The 24010-nt window shown below is 38.3% G+C and overlaps 1 long non-coding RNA gene and 1 other non-coding gene across 3 annotated transcripts; one reads left to right on the top strand and one right to left on the bottom strand.

The window, feature by feature from the left end:
• Positions 1-10683: 10683 nt before the first annotated feature.
• Positions 10684-21904, top strand: Gm35917. 2 transcript variants are annotated; one of them, XR_871641.1, is made up of 3 exons: positions 10684-10747; positions 20794-20909; positions 21544-21904. It is a non-coding gene; the product is annotated as a predicted gene, 35917 (long non-coding RNA). The 2 variants fall into 2 exon arrangements; XR_380307.3 differs by lacking the exon at positions 10684-10747 and adding an exon at positions 14351-14457.
• Positions 15370-15476, bottom strand: Gm26257. The gene has a single exon (XR_003949062.1). It is a non-coding gene; the product is annotated as a U6 spliceosomal RNA (small nuclear RNA).
• Positions 21905-24010: the final 2106 nt, after the last annotated feature.

Below are 24010 nucleotides of genomic sequence, written 5' to 3'. Positions count from 1 at the left end.
TAGAAGAATCCTTCAGTACTCATAGGGAACCCATATCTCAGAGTTTCATTAAATCCCTTTTACTAATGCAATTTTTCCCCCTTAGGGATTTACTGGGCTGTTACAGAATACTAATGATATTTATTTACCCTTACCAACCCAATAGCAGTTCGAACTTTGAGATTATTACTTGAAAAGTAAGTTATCACTTTAAAAAACTTTCCTGCTTATGTCTTACGTTGACATGATCGCCTAACTAGTCAGCTTCTTTCTGAGTTGAGTCTAGTAGGCTTTTGGATTATTTTCACACAGAGGATGAAAGAGGAGAATGTACTTTTCCAGAGTCACATTAACTATGGACACAAAAATGCCTGCATGCCATTCCATATATTTATGGGATCAAAACAGTAGGTGGAGAAGGAAAAAGGCTGACCTGTGAGTACATAGAATATTAAGGAGCAGGCATGAGGCCCTAAAAAATTGGAGTCGGGCCTTCCTTCAATTTTTTTTCAAGTTTGGCCACGAGGGCAACCTCTATCCTCATGTCTTGGGGCAGTACTGTTTGTCCTTGAAAACACAGAGAATTGCCTTGAGGTAATTATTATCATTCCTAATACATTCCAGGGCTGCTTGCCTGATTAGGAAGAGCAGAGAGGGTAAAATATGAAAATTATTGAATGAAAAACTAGCATCACTTCCACACCTCTACCTGCTAAAGAGAAAAATAGAAATTAATTCTTGATAATCCTGTTGAAACATATGATGAACTAAAGTTATCTTTCTGTATGACATAAATTACACATTTACTATTTACTTATTTACTTTTAATTAAGTTTTTAAAGACAGTGTTTTACTGTGTAGGCTAGGCTGGCATCAAATTCTCAATCCTCTTGCCACAAAAGAATTATGGGGATTACAAGTGTGTACCACCATGCCCACTTGATATTTTTTTAAAGAATCCCCAAATGTTGGGAATATAGACAATCAGAATTAACACTAAGCACAAATCTAAATATATAAAAAAATTTCAATGCGAAATACTTTAAATAAGTTATAAATTATAACAAAAAATGTGTGGGCTATTGAAGGACTCCCATCCCTCAGCTGTGTCTTGAAAGGTAAAAATAACCTAAGTTACAAAGGGATAGTGGTCCTCATTGAGCATAGATAATTTACAGTGTTTATACAAGCAGAGACATTTGTTGACTACAATTCAGGAGGAAGGAGAATTTTGAACAAAGTCCAGATGGTGTTGCAGTAGTAAAAGGTCCATGTCCTGCAGCTATCTGATAAACAGCAAAATCACTGAAGTCAAGCTCATTGTACCTTGCAGGAATCAAGTTCAACAGAAGCCCAAAACTAATTGGAAAACACTCATTCAGTAGTTTAACATCAGAAATGACACTGCTTATTTCATCACTTATTGTTTTAATATATAAATTATATATTTATCACAATAAAGAAAATCAAATGTGGAAATTCCATATTGGCATTACCCTAGAACACATAATTGTAAGCACACATTGCTCACCACAACTGCAATCAAAGTCTGTTTTTAATTTGCATTTTTTATGTAATAAGATACTAAATAAGCATCCAGTACTGTCATTTCTGCTTTGTTTCTTAATATTCTAATTTATATAATATGGAATTCAAATCTCCTTAAAACTTGCTAGGTTTTTGCTCAGGATAATGCCCTGAGTTTTTATTATTGTCATTATTACTATGAATAAAAATACAAAGCATAGTTCAAGCAACCAACTCCCATCCCTTTAAAATATTTTTTCTTATACACCATAATCTCTTTCAATGTCACAACAAAACTCTAGTATGTACTACATTTAATAAATCATTTTTCTTTTATATTTAGTGTTTCTCTATCACTGCTAGCCTCTCCACCCTATCATTTCTGTTTCATAGACTATCTCCAAATTCTATTGAGCTTAGATGACTGCTCACAGTAAGTTCCATTTTACTTGGCTACAATCAATTACAGGAATATAGAGATTTACAATCCAAATCATTTGAGCTCATACATTTCACATAAAGTAAAACAGAGTTGACAACCTCACTTGACAATGTTAAAAGGGTAGTCCATGCTTTCATGCAGTGGTAAGTGATTTCTTAGTTAAATCTGAATGGATTTGAATATGTAATTAAACCAAAATATATTGCAGGTCTGGATTTTGTGGAATGCACAGCATGAGATCATCATCACTGAAATTAACTGTTTCATTAATTAGCTAAGTCTCAAAACTTTCTTTTTCATTTTGATTCAGTCGGATACTTTATCTTACCAAATCTTTTCTGGAAATAGAATTATTTTTCTGAGAAAAACATTTTATTTTAACAGTTAAAAGAAATATCTTTTTTTTTTTTGTTCTTTGGAAGTGAGGGTAGAGAAGGAAGGTATACTTTGTTACGGAGAGGAGATTAGGTATATGTAAGGAGGGAAGACACACTTTGTTATATGGATGGGGACAGTAGGAGAAAAATGGGCAACAGGATAGACTTTGGGCTGCTTCTTTCATTTCAAATGAGTATCACATAGGTCATGGCAATCTCCTCACAGTTTGATGTTTGCATTACTATAAAGGTACAATTCTAAAGTGTCACAGAAAAAAATGGTTTTAGCATGATAAAGACTGACTTCCAAAGAATTTGAAGAGCATACTAAGACTTACTTCCAATGGGATGTCTGGGAAGGACAAGGGCTGGATGCCTTAACTGGGAGGAAGAATCAAGAAATTCAAATCTCATAATAAACTTGCATAACAAAGCTAATAAAAGATTAAAATTCACTAGAAGAAAAAATATTATTTATACATACAAAGCTAGATATGAATATCAATTTACTAATGTTGCTGTTATTAGTTTAATCACTCTCTTATTTTATATGACGTCTTTTTGGGAATAAACCAAAGAAAAATGTATTTTAAGTACTACCATTTTGTTTTCAGGTTCCATTTAATCATATGGAAAAATTAAATTCAGGATCACAGGCCATATGGGGTGGTAGGGACTTCCTAATAGTTGAACAGCTTCTATTATAAGGAAATAGTTGTCTGAGCCCAGACATCTCAGGGACAACTTGTCAAACAACAGTTATCTAAGTCCAGACACATCAAGGGCAACTTCTCCATCTTGCTGATTTTGTCAAACTAAGCTCAGATTCCCAGGCCCAGGAACCTATTCCAAGCCTAAGTGGTGAAAACTTTCCTGCTCAAGCACTTATATAAAAAAATAAAATAAAAATTAAAAAATGGACAAAGCTGCAGCCTAAGCTACAAGTCTATCCTGTTCGCCCTTGCTTTGTGGTGCCATCCTTAAATTTGCTATGCAATTTTTCTTCAGCGGCAGTTAAGCTCCTGAGCCTGCTCTGAGGCCCTAACTGATCACCAGCAGTTTAACTACAATAAATTTTTGTCATCTTCATTGACATGGTGTTTGAGTTTTGTTGTGTTTAAGTTAGTGCCACAACAGTCTAACAAGGAACAGAAGACTGTATAGAATCAAATTCAGGAAGGAAATTTGTCCAACAGGCCAATTACTGAGAAAAAACATCATGTTTTATTAAACACATAATTCTGTCAAATTCAGTATGAAAATAAAAGAAACAATTGTCTTCGCCCAGGAGAAACGCATATTATGTGAGGTACTATAGAGAGTCACAGACTTCAGGAAATTCTGATAGGTAAGATGGTGTCTGAGAAAAGAGGTCCGGACACACACATCACTAAGATGCTTAACACTTGGTGAAATATGTGATTCTTGCCTGTTTTTACTTTGTCACTCTTCATTTTCTGTCCAACATTTCAGTGGAAATTATTACTGAAAATTCTGCTCAACTATTTTCAAGTACTCAATTATGATGTTTTCCAAGAATTATATTCAAACTACTTTCAGAATCTACCTTATTCATTGTTACCCCCTTCTTTTAAAAATTGTATTTCCTGACTTTCTCTTGTTATGTTTCTTTGCAACGCTGAGAACTCAAACCAAGGACCTTATGCATGCTGGGTAAACACTCTATCTCTGAACTACCTGTAACACATACATGTAGCAGTCTTGTTTTAAATGTATTTGTTATGGAAATGACAGGCTATAATTTATAAATCTATCTTCCAAAAGGTAGTATGCCTGAACTGCTCTTAAATGGCCACATTGGTCTTGTCTAGTAAATTTAATGATACTCAAGGTGAATTAAAGATTTATAGGTATTTGTTAATTTAGTAAGCAGTTTTCCACAAAGAATAGAAATTATGCTGTTTCCACGGTAAGTAATGAATAAGGATGTTTGTGACCTAATACTTTCTTAAGCCTAAGTTCACTCTGGAGAAGGAACTCTTTGGAATTCCTAGTAAGAGAAACCCAAATGGAAAGATGGGATGGCAGCGTGGATTGATACATCTTTGAGGTGGGTTATGCCAGGCATTTAAGGCCCAGAAACCAGGAATAAACAATGCTATCCAAAATTTTTCTGAAATTAACTGCCAACAGCTTTCATTACCAAAATGGAAAACCCGTCCTAGAGAATCTGCAGAATTTAAACTTGATACTGCAGACCTGGAGCATTCACTCGTCAACCAATTATCGAGTAAGGGCTTGCTGTCCTTGTAAGATGCAGAGATAAACAAAGCTAGTATCTGTCTTCAGAAACTATATCTTCTAAGGAACAAAAGGAACAAATGATAAGAAAGCCCATAATCCTATTAGAGAGAAATTCAATCATGATCTCTCTCTCTCTCTGTGTCTCTGTCTGCATCTCTGTCTCTATCTCTGTCTCTCTTTCTCTCTCTCTCTCTCTCTCTCTCTCTCTCTCTCTCTCTCTCTCTCTCTCTCTCTCTCTCTCTCTCTCTCCCTGTGTGTATGTGTGTGTGTGTGTGTGTGTGTGTGTGTGTGTGTGTATGTTAAGAGAGGAGAGTTTAGGAGTTACATGGTAGATATTGGAACTGCCTCTAAATGCAAATAAGTGATATTTGTGCAATTATGTGATGAAATTAGAACTAGAAAGAAAATTGTAGTCCATGACTTTTTGTCAACTGTAAAGTCTTAATTCACATACACACTGTACATTACTCATTGAGACTGAAAAGCTTAATATCATCTCATATAACTTTTTTATTTCCAGAGATTAAGACTTGGGATGATATTTCACATTTAAAATATTGATAAATGTACAAGCTTTTAAAACACTTAGAAAATTACTTAATTTTGGAGCTGAGAAACTAAATAAAATTTTTTGGTGTCACTATTAACAGTAGTTCATTCATTGTACTTATTAGAAAACATTATTAAACAAGAGCCATTAGAGGAGACTATGATGAAGTCAGGAAGACTCTGAGAGAAATTGAAATAAATAACAATAAGGCCAGAGTTTATCAACTCATGAGAACCTGGGTGAACCAAAGTCAATATTCTAGGCAGCATTTCTTTAATTTTAGTTCATGGTGTAAAATTGATAAAATTCACAATCAATAAAACATAATTTTTCAGTTGTTTCAAGTTTAACCTTGTAAGAATGAATGTCTCAAATAAAGTAAACTGGGTGAGCAGTTAAGTGAGTAGTTTTAACGGGGGGGGGGGGGGGAGCATCAAATAGAGACTTAGGATCTACTGTGTCTAGAAAAAGACAAAATAGGAGGATTTATTGAGTCATTGCCTCAGTGAGTGTCTGATTCTATATTATCAGAATTAATGTTCTATATTTTAATTTTATACATTAGTCTATTTTGATTACTACGATATTATTATCACTCCTCAAAAATAGTACCAGGCATTTCCTTTTCCTGTTTTGATGAAGTCCTAAACCCAGAGGACATGGAAATTTTTCTCTAAATAAAGCCCTCTAACTCAGATCGAAAGAAGTGGATGACCCTCATTTTATTTCATGTTAACAGTCCTGGGTAGTGGGATTTATGGCTAGGAAAATTGGCCGTGTTTTTTCAGGGACTACCTCACCATCACTGGGATAAAACTAACATCAGGTATGCTGTCAGGGATACCTGACTTCTGTTTATTTCACAGATAATTAATAGAAATCACTTATATTCTGCTAAGAGGGTCATTCCCAGAAGAAATAGAAAACATCAGACAAAGAAAATATGAGTTGATCTTGTCAGCAGCGAGGATTTCTCGGCAGGAGATCTCACTGTGGCCTTCATTATCACAACAACCAATAGGTGTTGCTATAGAAACCATACTGTTAACAAGCTAATGGAACAAGGCAGAGACAAATAAATGATGAAACTGGGAGGGAAGGAAGGGGGAGACTGAAAGGTTTGGTTCTTGTAAATGAGCCTCTGTTTTTTTTAATCTTACCTCATCTCTATTGCTTTTTGTTTTGTTCTGTTTTTTGTTTTTTTTTTTTGCATGCTTTTTGTTTGTTTTTTAAATTAGTACTACGTGAATAACAGATAGCCAGTAATAATAATTCAAATTCTGCTCTTCAGGTACGTTCTCAGGGATCTTTATAACTGAAAAAAAAAATGAAGTTATAAGCAAGAATAAATGCATACTTTAAAATTTAGAACCTTAAACTCCAACATGATTTCAGTAACTAATGAGGTATCTGCTAGCCCTAAGGACACAAATGCTACATATTCTTTATCTTAGCAAGTCAAGTGTATTTGAAAAGTTGAGGCAATATAACAAACAAATTAAATACATCATATCAGTACAACTAATGATTAGGTATGAAGGAAGAAACTAATTCAAAAATATGTTAAAGTACACACCTAAATTAAAATATCATAAAAATTCTTATGAAACCAAAACTTCAGGTAGCTGAGAGGTACATTAATATGACCTGTCTTCTATTAGCATTCAGGCGACACCAAAGATAGGAATTTATATCCAAAGTATATAGAATACAAAGTGCATTTATTAGTCAAGTCCTCAGAAATAGTCACACAAAAATCTTTTCTCATTTTTTTTCTTGAATAAATTGCCTTCTAGTTTAAGCCTAAAGCACTCATTGTAAAATTAATCTCTTACCAAGGGATTTCTGTGCATCTACATAGAAAGAAATATAAGCATTTATTGTTAGCACTCCTGAAAGGAGAAAAGGTAACAGTTATGCACCCTCCATTCTTTAGCAGCATATGTCCTTCAACAATCTGTGAATACAAACAAGGCTGATTCCATGCCTCATATTCAACTGTAATGAATCATAGCCTTAACACTGTTTTCCCATAGTAAATCTCTGACTATTTCTAGAAGTCTATAAAGCAGGTAGTCACATGTGATAACCAATGCCCTCCTATGCTATAGGCAAAAGATGAAGTTTGTCTTCTTATTTTTTATTTTGGATTCCACTGTTCTGCTCACAGCCACAATTAGTTCTTACTATGGCCCGTATTTGTGGGTCTCTTCATAGGATCCCAGAGCCCATAAAGTGATTGTAAGGATGACTTACACCTCAGCTTCACACTTGCTTTCATTTTTTAAATATTGAAATAAATAACTCATTGTTTTTCAAATAAGCCCTACTTGTGGCTAAACTTGCAAAAAATGTTACATTTATGGCTTCTATAGCTAAGTTCCTATTACATGGTATGTTAGCATTTCTTCTAGGCTCTGCCCACAGTTACCTGGCAACTTCCAGGTATGCCTGCCTTACTATAAAAGGGTCTGTTTGGCTCCTCCTTGCTCTCTTGCTGTTACATTCTTACTTTCTTCCCCTTCTCTCCCTAATCCCTTTCTCCCTGCCCTCCCACTTCCCTCCTTCTCTCTCTACTCCCTTCCCAACTCCACTTACTATGCCCTAAATAAACTCTATTCCATGCTCTATACATCCTATATCTGGTACCTCAGAGGGAAGGGATGCCTCAGCATGGACCAACAGAGGCACCCTCCTCCCACCTCACTATACCTGGCTCTACCAAACTTATCCTGGCCCATTTCTCTTTTCATATAAAACACAACATGATAACCCTTCTAAAACTGAGAGGAACAGATAGATGTGGAGACAAACGGAAGGAGATGATGTTATTCATTTCTACAAGTAGAAACAAAGTAATTTGGGCATGTAACAATCTCAATCCTTTTTAACACCTAAAACCACACCAGAAGGCAGTATTTATAGGACTGTGACTCTACTTACTACTTAGGCAGTAGTATGTCTTGATATAAAGCGCCAGTCTATCCACTCTCTATTCAAATCCCTTTTCCACTTGCAGAAAGATAAATAGCCTTTTAGTAACCTTTTAGATAATGTTGTTGTCCTGCTTCTACCTATAAAGTGAAAGTCTTAATGCTTTTTAATACACACTTGAGGCCAGAAATATTAATCCCTCCTGAACATGGTTTCTACAGAATTGAAGAATCAAGTCATCTCAATGATGTTGACAGGACTTGTACATAGCTGCAAAGAAAAAAGTCCAGAAAGAAAATAATTTATGAGAATCATTTTCTTTTTGGAATGCACCCTTTTTGACATTCGGAACCTAACATACATGTTTTCCTCAAGAAGGTTGTCTCAGGGCTGTCGAGCAGTTTCATGAATGGGTAGGTTCCCTTATGAGCCTACCCATTATTATATTATTCAAAGGGGTAATAGATGAGTTAATTATAATCATACAAGGACTTACTGTAGAAGAGTTAAAATGGCACAAAGGTACCACATATAACAAGTGCTATGAACATAGAATGTTGAATGCACAAAATAAATTTTATGTTTTTTTTTCAAAAATATCACAAGAAAATACTTATTTTAAGCAAACATCTGTAGCATGTGTGATGAAAGTATAAATCCAGAAAAATAAATGTCAAATGCTTTAGTTATTGTTCTTTTGTTGTGAGAAGATCCCATTGAAGAGGTCAGCTCAGGAACTTTGGAAAATTCCACCAGACTCCTCCTCTCCTGAAGAGAAAGGTCGTAGAGCACATAGGCACCCCTCCGCTCCAGAAGGGAGAAGCTAATTACATCCCTCAGACCACAGAGGGGAGAACTGACAGTTGTCCACCTGTGCGTGGAGGAAACTCAGAAAACGTAGACACATTCCACGACCATTGGCCACCTACAGACAAGGGAAGTTCTTGCCACCTCATTCTCCAAGACCAATCTGTTTAAAAGTCACACTGTTCTGCTAATCACATTTTGTCTAATGGTTGCTGCTCTGAACGTGCTGTGCTGGATCGTTCTCTCTCTCTCCTTCATGTGCAGGGTGACCTCAGTATACTGGAACAATAAAATTCCTCTTCCTTTTGCATCAATTTCTGGCTCTGTGTTGTTCACTGAGGGGAGGGGCTGTTCTCCAGTAAGTTAAAGCTCGCCAGATTCTTACACCATTAGCAAGGCAACTTATAAAAGAAAGCACTTAATTTGGGGTTTTACTTATAGTTTCAGAGTGTGATTCCATACCCTTCACTGGAGGGGTAGCAGCAAGCAGACAGACATGGTGTTGAAGAAGCAGTTGAAAGCTTACATGTTATACACAAGCAGGAGTCAGAGATAGACAGGCAGAGAGAGAGAGAGAGAGAGAGAGACAGAGAGAGAGAGAGAGAGAGAGAGAGAGAGAGAGAGAGAGAGAGAGAGAGAGAGAGAGAGAGAGAGAGAGACTGGACCCTGGCATGGGCATTTGAAAGTCAAAGTTTACCATAGAGACATACTTCCTCCAACAAGGCTATACCTCCGATCCTTCATAAAACAGCCCACCCACTAGAAACCAAACATTGAAATAAATGAGCCTATGTGGACCTTTCTCATTCAAACCACCACAGCAAGTGAAGTGTAGTTTGGTGAGGGAAAACAGAGATGAGACTGGGAGGGATGTTAAGTGGGCTTCTCAAATTAGTAAGAGCTAGTCTATACTGCATCTGAAGAGTATACCATATTGATATGCTGTACACCAAGATCCTATACATGACTGTTGTATTATTGTTTTATAGTTTGTACTTTAACTATTCTATAACTTATTTAAAATCTGAGATCTAGGTTTAAAAATTTATAAAGAAGACACAATTTTAGACTCTTCTTATATCTTTTTAAATCTCTTTGCTTCTCTCATACACTACCCTCATTAGAGAGTGTCTTGCACAGTTGCACATTGTACAGTGGAAAATGAAGACAGTAGCCTTCAGGCTGGCACAAAGAAACAGGTTCTGATGGGGTTCTATTGTTAGAGCAAGAGGCTCTTCCCACAAGGGTTCCAGCCACTGAGTCCATCTGCCTCACCTCAGGCTCTCTGTAATTTCCTGGTGCCTTCAACTTTCTCCTGGTTCTTTTTCTTTTCTTTTCAGAATCTCCTTGTGAAACAAGTCTACCCTTCTCTTCCTGGACATTTTTTGTTTGCCTCTACACTCTCTTGATTCAGATTCAGATACTGGCCTCTCCTTCAGAAGGCAAGAAATAAGGAATAAAGGGACCTAAGGCCTAAGTTTTCACAAAGAACATACTACCACATTTCTCTTTTTAAAAATGAGCTCTACATATTAATTTAGGGGGGTTTTTTTTGTTTGTTTGTTTGGTGATAGAATATGTTACGCAGTCCGGGACAGATCATGCCATGGACAGATCTCATGTGGGAGGTTTTATTGGCAGAGGCAACCTCTGAGGGGGTGAGAAGGAAGAGAAGGAAAGAAAGGGTTTGGGTAGGGTAGGGGTACATGTCTTTTATCCAGGCTGTGATGTGTGTGGTGCATGTGCAAAAGGAATGTGGGGGGTGCCATGGCCACAGAGGAGGGAGCAGCGCTGTCGCCTAGAGATGACTTGTCTTATAGCCATGGCAACGGAACTTTGCTATAGAGAGCTTCTGGCTGTACATAGGTGCACCTGATACTAACAGCTGGGGTTTTTGGGGGGGGGGTGGAGTGGGGGGTGGAATGGGAGTGTTGATCTTGTTTGGTTTTAATCTTTCTACATAATCTTGACTGTCGTGGAACTCACTTTGTAGACATGGCTAGCCTTGAACTCACAGAGATCCTCTTGCCTCTGCCTCCTGAGTGGTGGGATTAAGAACATATACCACATTGCCCAGCTACTAAGTCAGTTTTTAATTTGATAATATAACATAACATTTACCATCTTAGCCACTTTTGCTATACATTACAATAGCTATTAGCTGTATTGCATTATTATACAGTTTCATCTAACAAAACTTACCCTGGGACTAAAGATGCACGCAGCTCAATGTAGAGTAGTAGAATAGTATGCAAAAGGTCATGGGTTAAGTCCTCAGCCCTTCATAAAAGTTAAACTTACTGATCATGCTTATATTACCAGCACTTGAGTGGTAAAGGCAGGGGAATCAGAAGTTCAATGACTTTTGGCTACATATCTAGTTTGATGACAGGTTGAAATATGTGAGGTACATATCTGGGTAGGGAGAGCAACCAGTCCTAACTATATCATAAAACAAGAGTCCCCTCCCTGCTTCCCAGAACTTTGGCCACCACCACTCTATTTTCTGTATCTAAAAGTTTGACTACTATAGATCCCTCATACAGAAAGAATCACGCAGCAGTTGTCTTTTTATGATTGGTTTATTTGGAAAAGACTAGCCCTGTGGGGCAGAGCAGAAGACAGGAAAGAAAGAGAAAGGAGAGAAGAAAAGGACATTAATTACTTTCCTGGTCCCTGACAAACTACTTGAAAGAAGCAACTAGAGGGAGGGGGAATTTATTTTCACTCTTGGTTGAAAGGCAACAGTCCATTCTTCTCCCTCAAAAATGGACTGCACCAAAAAGAGTTCTTTCAGTGGCACCTTAGCAGTGGGATCTTGCTGAGGCTGGGGTTGGGGGACAGGGCAGAGGGTGGAGGGGCTTGTTAAAACTCAGTAGATAAGGAAGCAGAGGGAGAGGAAAACAAAGATAGAGAGACAGAGAAGACTAATCTGGTCAAACTAAGCCTGCACTATAACTCTCCAGATGTGATTCACCTGCCCCAGCTAGACTGTACTTTCTAAGGGTTCTATAACCTATGGAATAGTGTCACAAGCTAGTAACAAAGTCCTCCAACACATGTGACAATGGAGGATACTTCACAGGAGAACAAAACAAATCAACTGGCATTGCCAAGGAAGGGCAAGTCTAAGCTAGCACAAATGACAAGAATACCACCTCTCAATTTCTTCTCCATCTTTGTCAGCATCACTTTCCTTCTGCTCACCTTAGTGCTTCTCCAGGCCACTTTAGGCATGTTGGGAAGAACCCTAGTGTTTTGTGTGACTTATGTACTCAAAGGTCTATGGAACAAAAGGAAAAAGCTTTTCTTCCTCATTTCTAGCTTGAAGACCTTAGGAAAGAACTTTTGCTTTAGCTCAAATGACTCAATCATACTTGAGACAGTGAATTTTCTTTAAAGGTAAGGCTCATTGTAGGTGGACTATGCTCCAGTGGATGGCCCTACTCCAGAAACACATGCATAGCACAAACTGGAGTGGAAAAACTATTGCATTTTTTAAAAAGTAAAGTTGCAGAGGTAGGAATTGAAAACAAATGGATCTGAAAGGAGCTGAGGGGTGAATGTGATCAAAATATGCTTTTTGAAACACTCAAATAATAACAATAATAAATATTTATTTTAAAGAAAGAATACTTAAGGGTTAGGGAAAAATTAAACATTATATATTTGAGACTAACAGAGGGAAATGGTAGGTTCTCTAAGCTTGGGAACCAGATAAGTACATTATGGAATCCCTGTGAGCTGAGAAGCCAGCCCAATTTGATCTACTCTACCCAAACTGTTTCCTTGTAGCAGGCAGTGTACCTTGTAAAAACTTTTAAGAAGGGCCATAGGAAGAACATGTGAGGCATAAGGGAACTTCATAAGTAATTAACAGTATATTTATTTGCTGGCATCAGGGAGAAAGGCAATGTTTATTTAGAGCATCTTTGAAGGCTGAATAACTGAGAAGTAAAAACGAAAGGAACTTATCCTTCCACATAAGCATTGACGGCAGAATGAAGGTGGGATTCTGTGCGGATATAATTTTCTTTGCATTAACCTCCTTTGACTTTCTAGTGACATATATCCTGCCTTCCCCTAACCCTTGACTAAGGAGAAACAGTCTGGGAATAGATCACAGAGCGAATGTCTAGGAAGTACTTACCTCTCTTGGGTCTTCTTATTAGAACCTTTGAAGAAGGATCAAACTAATCTTGAAAAATCTACTATGCCTGTAGATTTTTCTACACACCACAATGATAGCTCCAATTTATAAGATTTATGCTCAGAAGTTATTAAAAATCATAATAGTTGACTCTTGGTTCTGATTTGTATTAGCACTATGCCTCTATGACAGTGTGCACATTTGAAGAATTTTTTTTTAAACCTCAAGTTTTTTACTTAATAATTCTATATTGCATGGAATCAAAATGTATGGTTGATATCAGGAGTCTCATTCCAAAGAGACATTGGCATCAGCATGAGGTAACAGACTTTAATTAGACTTTATAGGATGCTGCTACAAGCTTAGCAGAGAGATGCTGAGTAGGCAAGCTAGGACAAAAGACTTCTAAACTATTAATTTGAAAAAAATATATATGCTTGCCCTAAAAATCAAAGGACACATTTACCAGAAATGTTTTTAAGAGAGCCTAAGTAATTTTATTTTTATTTCCTTTACATTAGGTCAATCATACAAAGTCACAGTTTCTAGGGTGGGGCCAGAAGTGATTAGAATCATTAGGAGGATGGTCCAGTTTGCCTCAAGAGGTACTGTTGCAGGATTTTCCCTGTCCAATCAAAGGACTCGAGGGTCCACCACCTGAGAGAGACCGCTAAGATGGGATCATCCGGCAGGAGTCCTGTGGCCCGTGGCAGCCGGAGAGTTGCAGGTTGAGAGAAACAGGAGCACAGAGAGTTAGCGAGTTAATTTTTAATATTTTCCACAACCAGGTACAAGTAAGGAAAGCTTCACTGGGACAGCTAGAAAGACACAGGCCACTGCACTAGCAAGAAGGTGATTCTATGTGGAGCATGAGAACTCTGTGGCTCACAGTTTTCAGTTCCATCGTGTGGTCTTACAAGAAGCCAGTGAATTGGTAGTCAGCTCTGTTGACTTGGAGTCACCTCTCTACGGAGGTGATAGGTGCTTTCATTGGCTGCTCATACTTTTCTAATCCAAACCTGCTCATTTCTGCCTACTGCTAAAACTGCTTATTTGCCTTCTATTGGTCCTATGTTCTCTCCTTTAAAACCAGATGTTCAGGACAAATCATCTAGAATGGTTCTAAAATACTGACAATCACTTGACTGGAAAGCAGTTCTCTTTAGGTGATTAGTTTCCCAGAACCAAAATGATCCACCCTTACTTGAGGATCTCTGTGGTGATGGGCAGTAGTATCATGTCATGACAGGGTTCTGCTACTAGCATGTGAAGGTGCAAGGAAGCTAGCAATAAGCTAGAAGAGAAAAGGTGATGTGTCTGTTTTGAAAATTTTTGGTACCAGTAATGATGCTACCAGGAATGGTGTATCATGTCATTGAGAGCTTCAGTCAAAATAATTGGATGCTGAACCTATGCAATAACAAAGGTAAGTTCTTCCTCTACAGAAAATTCCTATATGCAACACACTTGGTCAAAGACGGTAGATATGGCCATCACTTATTACTCTCTTTAATGGCTATAGGGCCAACTGGAATTTGCTCATGTCCTCAAATACTTCGCTGCTGTGTTCCTTTTTCTGGTACCACCCAGGCTAGCTTTCCCCATATCTTTATATGTGTTTCCCATCCCATAATCATCTTTGAAACTGACCTGAAAAGCTAGAAATATGGCCTCGCTTATTACTGCTTCTTTTAGATGGCCTAAGAGAACATCATTTGTTTACCACCTGATAGTGATAGACTCTTTCCCTCTACTGTAATGATTTCCTCACTCCTACCTTCATCACCATCATCTCTGATAATATTTCTATCTTTCTTCCTGAAAGCCAAAAATGTAACATATAAATGAACATTTTTATAGTTGCAATTTAGGAATTGTTTAAATGTGAAACTATTGAATTATTGATTATGTAGACATACATAAACATGTAGTGTTTGTGTGTGTGTGTGTGTGTGTGTGTGTGTGTGTGTGTGTGTGTGTGTGTGTGTAGAACTTTCATACTTGAGATATCCTAATTTGAAAATGAGTCCCCCAACCCTGTCTTTTGATTGTACACTTTACCTTTAATGGCTGAGCCATCACTTCTCTTCATCTGAGAGAGGGTGAAGAAGACAGCAAATGGTAAACAATTAAAAAGATGATATTATAATATATTAAATGATAATAAGCACAGAAGGATCATGGGATTCAGGGGATCGTGATTTTGAAAAAGGTGATCAGAGACCTGGATTTACTATGAAACTAACAAAATAGAAGTCTCTGCAGCCCACCCGATTTTATGTTCTCCTTCTCACATGCTTTTGTAAGATTTGCAAACTTATATAGTTTGGTGTTTATTTTAAATATGGAACACTTCATGAATTTTTATGTCATTCTTGCATAGGGACCAAACTGATATTCTCTTTATTGCTCCAATTGTAGTATATGTTCTGCCAACGTGATGACATGCTGTAACTGAAATCTGTCACATTGCTCTCATTTTCTCTACTGACTCTCCTCCCATCAGTTGGCCTGTGTGGCCAGCACTGAGTAGATTTTAGGCATGCTTTAGTTCACAGTCAGAGGCAGTTAAGTTAGCAGTATTTTTACATTGGGTTTAGTGATATATGTTTCTTTAGCTCACTATCACTTTTGCTTCAAGTATGGCAATGAAGGTTTCACAAACCAGCAAACCACTAAAACTAGATGGTCGGTATACCCAAACCCTCTGACATTTGATTTCTGAGACAGGGCCTCAGGTAGCCCGGAGTAGCCTTGAAATCTTCATGTGGTTGAGCATAACTTTGAGTGACTACATTTCCTGCTTTCACTTCCTCAGTGCTAGGGTTACAGTGAGTAACACTATGCTCAGTTTGTACAGTGCTGGGGATCAAACTCCAGGCTCCACACATAATAGCCAAATACTTTAACAGCTGAGCTACACTCCTAGGCAACCTCATGACAATTTTAACAAGATTCTTTTTTACATTTTAATGTGTTAATTTTTCATTAATAAATCTTCCATTTCTATCTTAAAGGCAACTCAGCCACATATACAAATATTTAAAGGCTCTCACACCCGGCTCCATCCTGATCCCACTGCATCTACTGATACAATATACTCCCTTTCTGTCTCTCATTAGAATAGAAACAGGCTTCTAAGGGGTAATAATAAAATAGTATCAGATAAAAACAAAAACTAACATGTTGGAATTGAACAAAACAAAAAAACGGAGAAAAAGAGTCTAAGTCAGACCTTGGGACCTCCCCTTGAGCTGGATCCCACTTTGGGCCTGTTGTTGGACCTTCTTTTCCTCAGGCTCTTCTCCATTTCCATCCCTGTAATTCTGTCAGACAGAAACAATTATGGGTCAGAGATATGAATGTGGGATGGCAACCCCATCCATCACTTGATGTCCTGTCTTTCTGCTGGAGGTGGGCTCTATAAGTTCCCTCTCCCTACTGTTGGGCATTTCACCAAAGGTTCCTCCCTGTGAGATCTGGAGGTTCCTCAGAAATTTAGAAATATATATACCAGAAGACGCAGCTATACCATTCTTGGGAATAAATCCAAAAGATGGCCCACCATGCCACAGGGGCATGTATTCCACTATGTTCATAGCAGTCTTATTTGTGATAACCAGAAGCTGGAAAGAACCCAGATGTCCCACAACAGAAGAATGGATACAGAAAATGTGGTTCATTTACACAATGGAATAGTACTCAGCTATTAAGAACGAGAACATCCTGACTTTTGCAGGCAAATGGATAAAACTAGAAAATATCCAGAGTGAGGTAATTCAGACAAAAAAGGACATGCATGGTATGCACTCACTAATAATAATAATAGTAATAATAATAATAATAATAATAATAATAATAAAGTGGATATTAGAAAAAAACATATAGAATATACAAGATACGGTCCACAGAATGAAAAAAAGCTTAACAAGCTGAAGTACCCAAGTGAGGACACCTCAGTCCCACTTGAGAGAAAGAAGAAAACAATCATAAGTGAGGAGGGAGGGACTTGGGAGGGAAAGTGGATGGGGAGGAGGGAACCTGATCTGGTACTGGGTGAGGGAAAAGGACTGAAGTCCTGAGGGCCTGCAGAAAGAATGTAAACAGGCAACCTCAGGAAATAGGAGGTTGGGGGGACTCCCAGAGTTCACCAGAGACCGGGGAGGTGAGAGACTCCCAAGATTCACAGGGAGGGACCTGATAGGATTCTTATACACGGTTTTGGGGTGGGTAAGGGTCTGACAACAGGTACTTCTCATTGGTTTGGTCTGAGAGCCTTGGGGAAACCTTATTTGCAGGTGGGAGGGCTTGGTACTGTTCCTAAGTGACTGATGGCCACGTTCCTCTCTGGGGGGGGGGCGGGGGCGGGAGGCTGTGGGAGACAGGCTTTGACAGGAGCCTAGAACCCAGGAGGCTTGACTGAACACCTGCAAGTGGAAGTCACCAGAGTTCCGGACCTTTGCATGTGGACCAGGCTGTCTGGGCACAGGCCACTGCCCCACAAACTATGTATTTTATTTTCCTTTCCTAGGAATATCTGTTTTCCCTAATCCCTTACTCTCTATATATGTGGCTATATGAATTGTAGACTGGTTATCATTGACTAAACAGCAAATATCCACATATAAATTAACACATACCATCTATATGCCTTTCTGGGTCTTAGATGCCTAACTCGGGATGATTATTTTTCTAGTTCCTTCCATTTACAAGAAAATTTAAGGTTTTTTTTTTTCAGTATTTTTTTAAATTTTTTAAATATTTTTTATTATTATGTATTTTCCTCAATTACATTTAGAATGCTATCCCAAAAGTCCCCCATACCCTCCCCCCGACTTCCCTAACCACCCATTCCCAATTTTTGGCCCTGGCATTCCCCTGTACTGGGGCATATAAAGTTTGCAAGTCCAATGGGCCTCTCTTTCCAGTGATGGCCGACTAGGCCATCTTCTGATTCATATGCAGCTAGAGTCAAGAGCTCCGGGGTACTGGTTAGTTCATATTGTTGTTGCACCTACAGGGTTGCAGATCCCTTTAGCTCCTTGGGTACTTTCTCTAGCTCCTCCATTGGGGGCCCTGTGATCCATCCAATAGCTGACTGTGAGCATCCACTTCTGTGTTTGCCAGGCCCCAGCATAGTCTCACAAGAGACGGCTATATCAGGGTCCTTTCAGCCAACGCTTGCTAGTGTATGCGATGGTGTCATCGTTTGGAGGCTAATTATGGGATGGATTCCTGGATATGGCAGTCTCTAGATGGTCCCCCCCTTTTGTCTCAGCTCCAAACTTTGTCTCTGTAACTCCTTCCATGGGTGATTGTTTCCAATTCTAAGAAGGGACAAAGTGTCCACACTTTGGTCTTCGTTCTTCTTCAGTTTCATGTGTTTTACAAATTGTCTCTTATATCTCGGGTATACTAAGTTTATGGGCTAATATCCACTTATCAGTGAGTACATATCATTTGAGTTCTTTTGTGATTGTGTTACCTCACTCAGGATGATGCCCTCCAGGTCCATCCATTTGCCTAGGAATTTCATAAATTCATTCTTTTTAATAGCTGAGTAGTACTCCATTGTGTAAATGTACCACATTTTTTTGTATCCATTCCTCTGTTGAGGGGCATCTGGGTTCTTTCCAGCTTCTGGCTATTATAAATAAGGCTGCTATGAACATAGTGGAGCATGTGTCCTTCTTACCGGTTGGGACATCTTCTGGATATATGCCCAGGAGAGGTATTGCGGGATCCTCCGGTAGTACTATGTCCAATTTTCTGAGGAACCACCAGACTGATTTCCAGAGTGGTTGTACAAGCCTGCAATCCCACCAACAATGGAGGAGTGTTCCTCTTTCTCCACATCCTTGCCAGCATCTGCTGTCACCTGAATTTTTGATCTTAGCCATTCTGACTGGTGTGAGATGGAATCTCAGGGTTGTTTTGATTTGCATTTCTCTGATGATTAAGGATGCTGAGCATTTTTAAATAATTGAATAATATCCACTGTGTACCACATTTTCTTTATCCAGTCATTTGTTGAGGGACATTTAGGTTGTTTCCAATTTCTGACTATTATGAACCAAATAGCAATGAATGTGGTTGAACAAATATCTCATCTTACCAGATGTAGTGTCCTTTAGATATAATATCCAAGAGTGATAATACTAGCTTTTGAGGTGGCTCAATTTCCATCTTCCTGAAGAAAGAACATACTGATTTCAATGGTGGTTTGCACTCCCACCAGCAATGAGGAAGTGTTCCCTTTGCTCCACATCCTCACCAGCACAAACTACCACTTGTTTAATTGATGTTATCCATTCTGATGGCTGTAAGATGAAATTTCAAAGTAGTCTTGATTTGTGTTTCTCTGTTGGCTAAGGATGTTGAATAGTTAAGTGTTTCTCGGTCATTTGAGCTTCATCTTTGGAGAATTCTCTGATTAAATCTGCACCCCACTTTTTAATTGGGTTATTTATTTTCTTCATATCCAGTTCTTTACTGATAGGAGGAGAAATGTGAAGTTTACATGACTTTAAAAGGCATCCATGTTTGAGAAGTACATTGCCACAGGAACTTAGCATTGGTCTTTCTGTTGGGCTTTGCCAGCCACAGATGTAATCGATTACAGTATTTGCCAATTTTAGTTTTAGTTTCCTTTTGAATTACTAACAGAACTCTGATAGTATTCATGCCATTTGTGTGTCTGACTAAAAATCTATTTTCCCCAACCTTCTTTGCAAAAGGTCAGATAATGTACTTGTTATTAGTCAAATCAAATGAGAGCTCCCAAGTGAGGCTTCTGAAGAAACACGTTTGCCATGCTAACTCAGCCTGGGCATACACTTGTATAATTCTGGAAGTCCAGAGGCTGAAGCAAGAAGATTGCCTAGGATCCACACCAAGTTTGTAAAATTAACTAATTAAGTTCAAAAAGAAACCTTAGCTGGCACAGTTGAAATTTTTTTCTTTATATTTTTGCCTGAAATTTTTCTGCAGCCCTTCCCAGCTAATGCAGTGATACTTACTCTTGTAAGGGCAGCAAGGCAAAATCACCCAAATATATTGGGCCATCAGTGACTATGGAGGCACTGCAGTAACCTTAAAATGCCAGTGTCAGGAATTCATTTACATAGCAGAAAAGAAAAGCTGCCGCTGTGCAGATCATTATAGTATTCAGAGCTCCATCCTGATCAGCTGGGTACAATTCCTAACTGGAATGCTAAGTAACAGAAGAAGAAGAAGAAGAGGCGAAGAAGCAGGGGAGAAAGGGAAAGAGGAGAAGAAAGGAATAAAAGAACGAAGAAATGTCTATGCACATTTAGGTATTTCTTTTATAAAAACAAAAATGAAGTATAAACTCAGAATTCTAGTCACAAAGTTCTGCAAATGGAAAACACTGTGTGCCACATCTACTTTCTTGAAACAGTTTTTAGAGTTTCTACGAGGCTGAGACTTTTAAAAAATATTTCAACTGCACATTTTCAATGTAGGCAGTATGATGGAACATACTGGTGTTGAAATATGCTAAATTGTAGAAGACAACATCGAGGAAGATCAAATATCAGATTTCTTTTTCAAAGAATGTAGAAGTATTTGTCACTGAGCATCTCGCTGTTCAAATAGAGAGTATACATTTTATTAATTTAGTTAATGATTAAACAGTTTTTACTGTTTATAATTTAGCTGTTAGCACTTTACAATTTTTAACCACACATAAAGATTTCCTTCTTAGGCAAATACTAACATTAACTACCTGTCTCTTGTGCAGCCTTAAGCAGAGAACCATCCAGAGAGAACTGGAGACTGTGAACGCAGAAGCACTTCCAGCTGTTGACGTCAGGCAAAACTGAAGAGCAGGTCTCACATGTGCACATACACAAAGAGGTGAGACAGTAGCCAAGAATAGACTGTTAATCTGCTACTGAGGAGCACAATGGTGTATGGAATTGGTCGCAGTAAGTAGCAAGATTTGAAACCTTTTAAAGTGCTATCAAAACACTTGCATGGTGAAAAAAAAAGTCTTCTTGGCTTAAGTTTTAAAGGTAAAAAAGCCATTCACTGCAAGGGCTAAGGTGGTGGCCAAAAACCATGCCTCTGGCTGCCTGAAGTAGTGCCCCCTCACTGCAGACGAGTACCTTCTGCAGCAGTGATTTTTCAGGCTCATTCTAAAATGGTTAAGAAAAATGAGAAACATGGTGCAAGTACATTTTTGGCCCAGCATAAACCATTCATTGATTTGTGGGCTGCAAGTCCTCCAGGGGGTGTTACGAATCCATATGATAGCTAGATTTTTACATTTGGATCTCTTCTTTAGCTGATGGATGTGTAAAATTTAATGTTAGCCTGGCTACCCCCTATTGGCTACACATCTGAGGAGGTTCAAGTGTATGAGTTATTTCTTCCAAAGTCAATTGTAATTTACACTCACTAAATTGCCTCCAGATCCACCTTTTAAAGATAGTAGACTCAAAATTGCATTCATTTTGGCCCACACTACCCATTTGTGTTTAAACCACAGCCCTGCTTTGGAGAGCCGCCATCGCTAATGGAAAGACATTATGTGGCTGAAGATCCACATTTTCCACACAGGAGAGCAGAATGCTGGCAAGTTAAATGGCCAATGGACAAGCAGTTTCCAGCCCAGCAAAAGCTCAGCTTTAATATGAGCAGGCAGGCTCCAGGAGGAGTAAAGGCCCAGGATATCAGGCCTAAATCCATCTTGTGCCAGGAAATCAAAAGAACCACAGCTTCACACCATGAAAATTTACCCTTGGCCCTAAAAACAGTTTTGAGATGGAGTAGTTTTGCTTCCTTGTTTCTTTCATCTTTTTCTCAGTTAGTGACTGTTTCACCATTAAAAGCACTCTTGAAATTTATTTTGCTACCCAATTTAATCCATCTTTCTGAATGGCCATTAAAATTAGCAGCATTCTCATGTACGCATGCCTTTCTCATTGCGAGCAAAAACAGCAAAGCTGTTCACTGTTCCTCAAAAGCCCAAATACTGAATTCCCACCCTCTGGGACATTTGTAATTCTCTTGTCTTCTACCTGACTGCTTCAGTGCCGGTTAGCGGAATGTAAAGTGAAAGTTTAGTAGGCTTGTCAAGTATTTGTTTCAAGACTAAAGTAACTAAAATTATAAAAACAGGCACAGATTATTGAGCCATTGGTCCAAATAAATCTCCGACTTAAACCTCTATGTGCTTGAGTAGATTAATTCATCCCATGGCATTGAACCGCATACAGCCACATCACTAAACTGTGATGAGTCTGGGAAAGGTGGTTTTTTCAGAAGAGAGGGGGCTGTCAAGGGGTGTTTAAGTAGGCTTTTTCATTTTCAAATCTGGCAGTGCTGACTGGGCTCCAAAAGCACATTTGGGAAGAGAGCAGAGTAAATCAGGGAAACAATGAGCTTCGTCTCACAGAACACCTGACAACTCTCCCCACCAGCCTTGTCTTCACTCTCCCAACAGAGTCTCTATTATGAGTCCTCTTTAACCCAATTAGGTGCCATCAATTTTCCACTCCAATCTCCTCCCCCGTAAACTCCTTCTCCTCCCCATGCAATTTTAAAAAAATCAAAGCTGAAATACTCCCTGTGAGTTCATCAGTCAGAGTTCGTTGTAGAAATTCATATGGCCTGTTTACAAGATCAAATGAGTACAGCTGTCTTTCCAGTGAGGATTCACTTTCTAAATGAGCTTGTAATGTCACAATTTAGACAGCTCCATTACAGACTGATATCACTGGTAGTAAGTTGATAATCTAGGACTGTGAAACTTACATGCCCATCAGGAACCAAGTTTAAATTGCTGGCAATGATACAGGTTTAAAGATGAAGGAGAGAAGATCTATCAGTCAACCATGCTGACATTTGCTCCTGGGAGGTCCAATATAGTCTTAAACAAAAAGAAGTGGAAACATCTGGAATCTCGTGGTAAGCTTGTTTGTTATATTCAGCTGCAGGGAAGCCTATGGTCCACATCCAACTCCAATGTAAAGTGAGCCTGCAGTCAATAATTTTACTCTTCACTTTAGGACTCAAAGAGGAGATACTTACATCTACAGCAGTAGAGGAATAAAAAAAAAACTCATAAATAATGTCAAGTTTAGATGTCAGGATTCCATTTTCAGCTTGAAAATATAAAATTTCCTTCTATCATTCATATCATCTTTAATTTTTTTTTTTTGGTTTTTTGAGACAGGGTTTCTCTGTATAGCCCTGGCTGTCCTGGCTGTCACTTTGTAGACCAGGCTGGCCTCGAACTCAGAAATCCGCCTGCCTCTGCCTCCTGAGTGCTGGGATTAAAGGCGTGCTTTATTTTAATTAAAATTTATTAATTTGATAATCAATAATTAAGTTCATTCAGTATTTTACTCACTTAAAATACAAATACATGTACCAATATCAACATTGATTCCTATATCAGCAAGATTGCATTTTATAAGATCCTTTGAATATTACAATGTGTAGAAACACATGGAGAGTTAAATTACATGAGAAATATAGTGATTTATGTTTACCATTTTTACATCACTACCATTAAATAAATTACTATAAATTAGAACATTAGTTCTTATTTCCCACTACTGTATCACTGATCTTTCTAGACCAAGATGATTGGTTACATCACTATTCTACCCCATTTATTGAAACAGCATTTGGCATGTCCAACCAGGTCAACAGTGTGTGTGTGTGTGTGTGTGTGTGTATGGACAATAAAGTGAGATTAAATTCTGTAGTTTTTATTTTTGTTTCAGCAAAATGAGCAGTACTTAAAAATCATCTAGTTACTTAAACATGTCCTAGTCTATTACTCAGCCTACTGCACTTGGGCAGACATACACAGTTTAAACTCTTCTAGATCTCAATGATAGTGTGCTTTTACCAATGGGACCTGGACCGAAAGGGGGGAATGGCTGCAGAATGTAAGAATGTAAAGTATGAGATCCTGAAGAGCCAAGATAAACAGAAACTACTGC

Source organism: Mus musculus, chromosome 10, assembly GCF_000001635.26.
Source record: "Mus musculus strain C57BL/6J chromosome 10, GRCm38.p6 C57BL/6J".
Classification (NCBI taxonomy): domain Eukaryota; kingdom Metazoa; phylum Chordata; class Mammalia; order Rodentia; family Muridae; genus Mus; species Mus musculus.
This window is presented reverse-complemented; position numbering and strand designations above follow the sequence as displayed.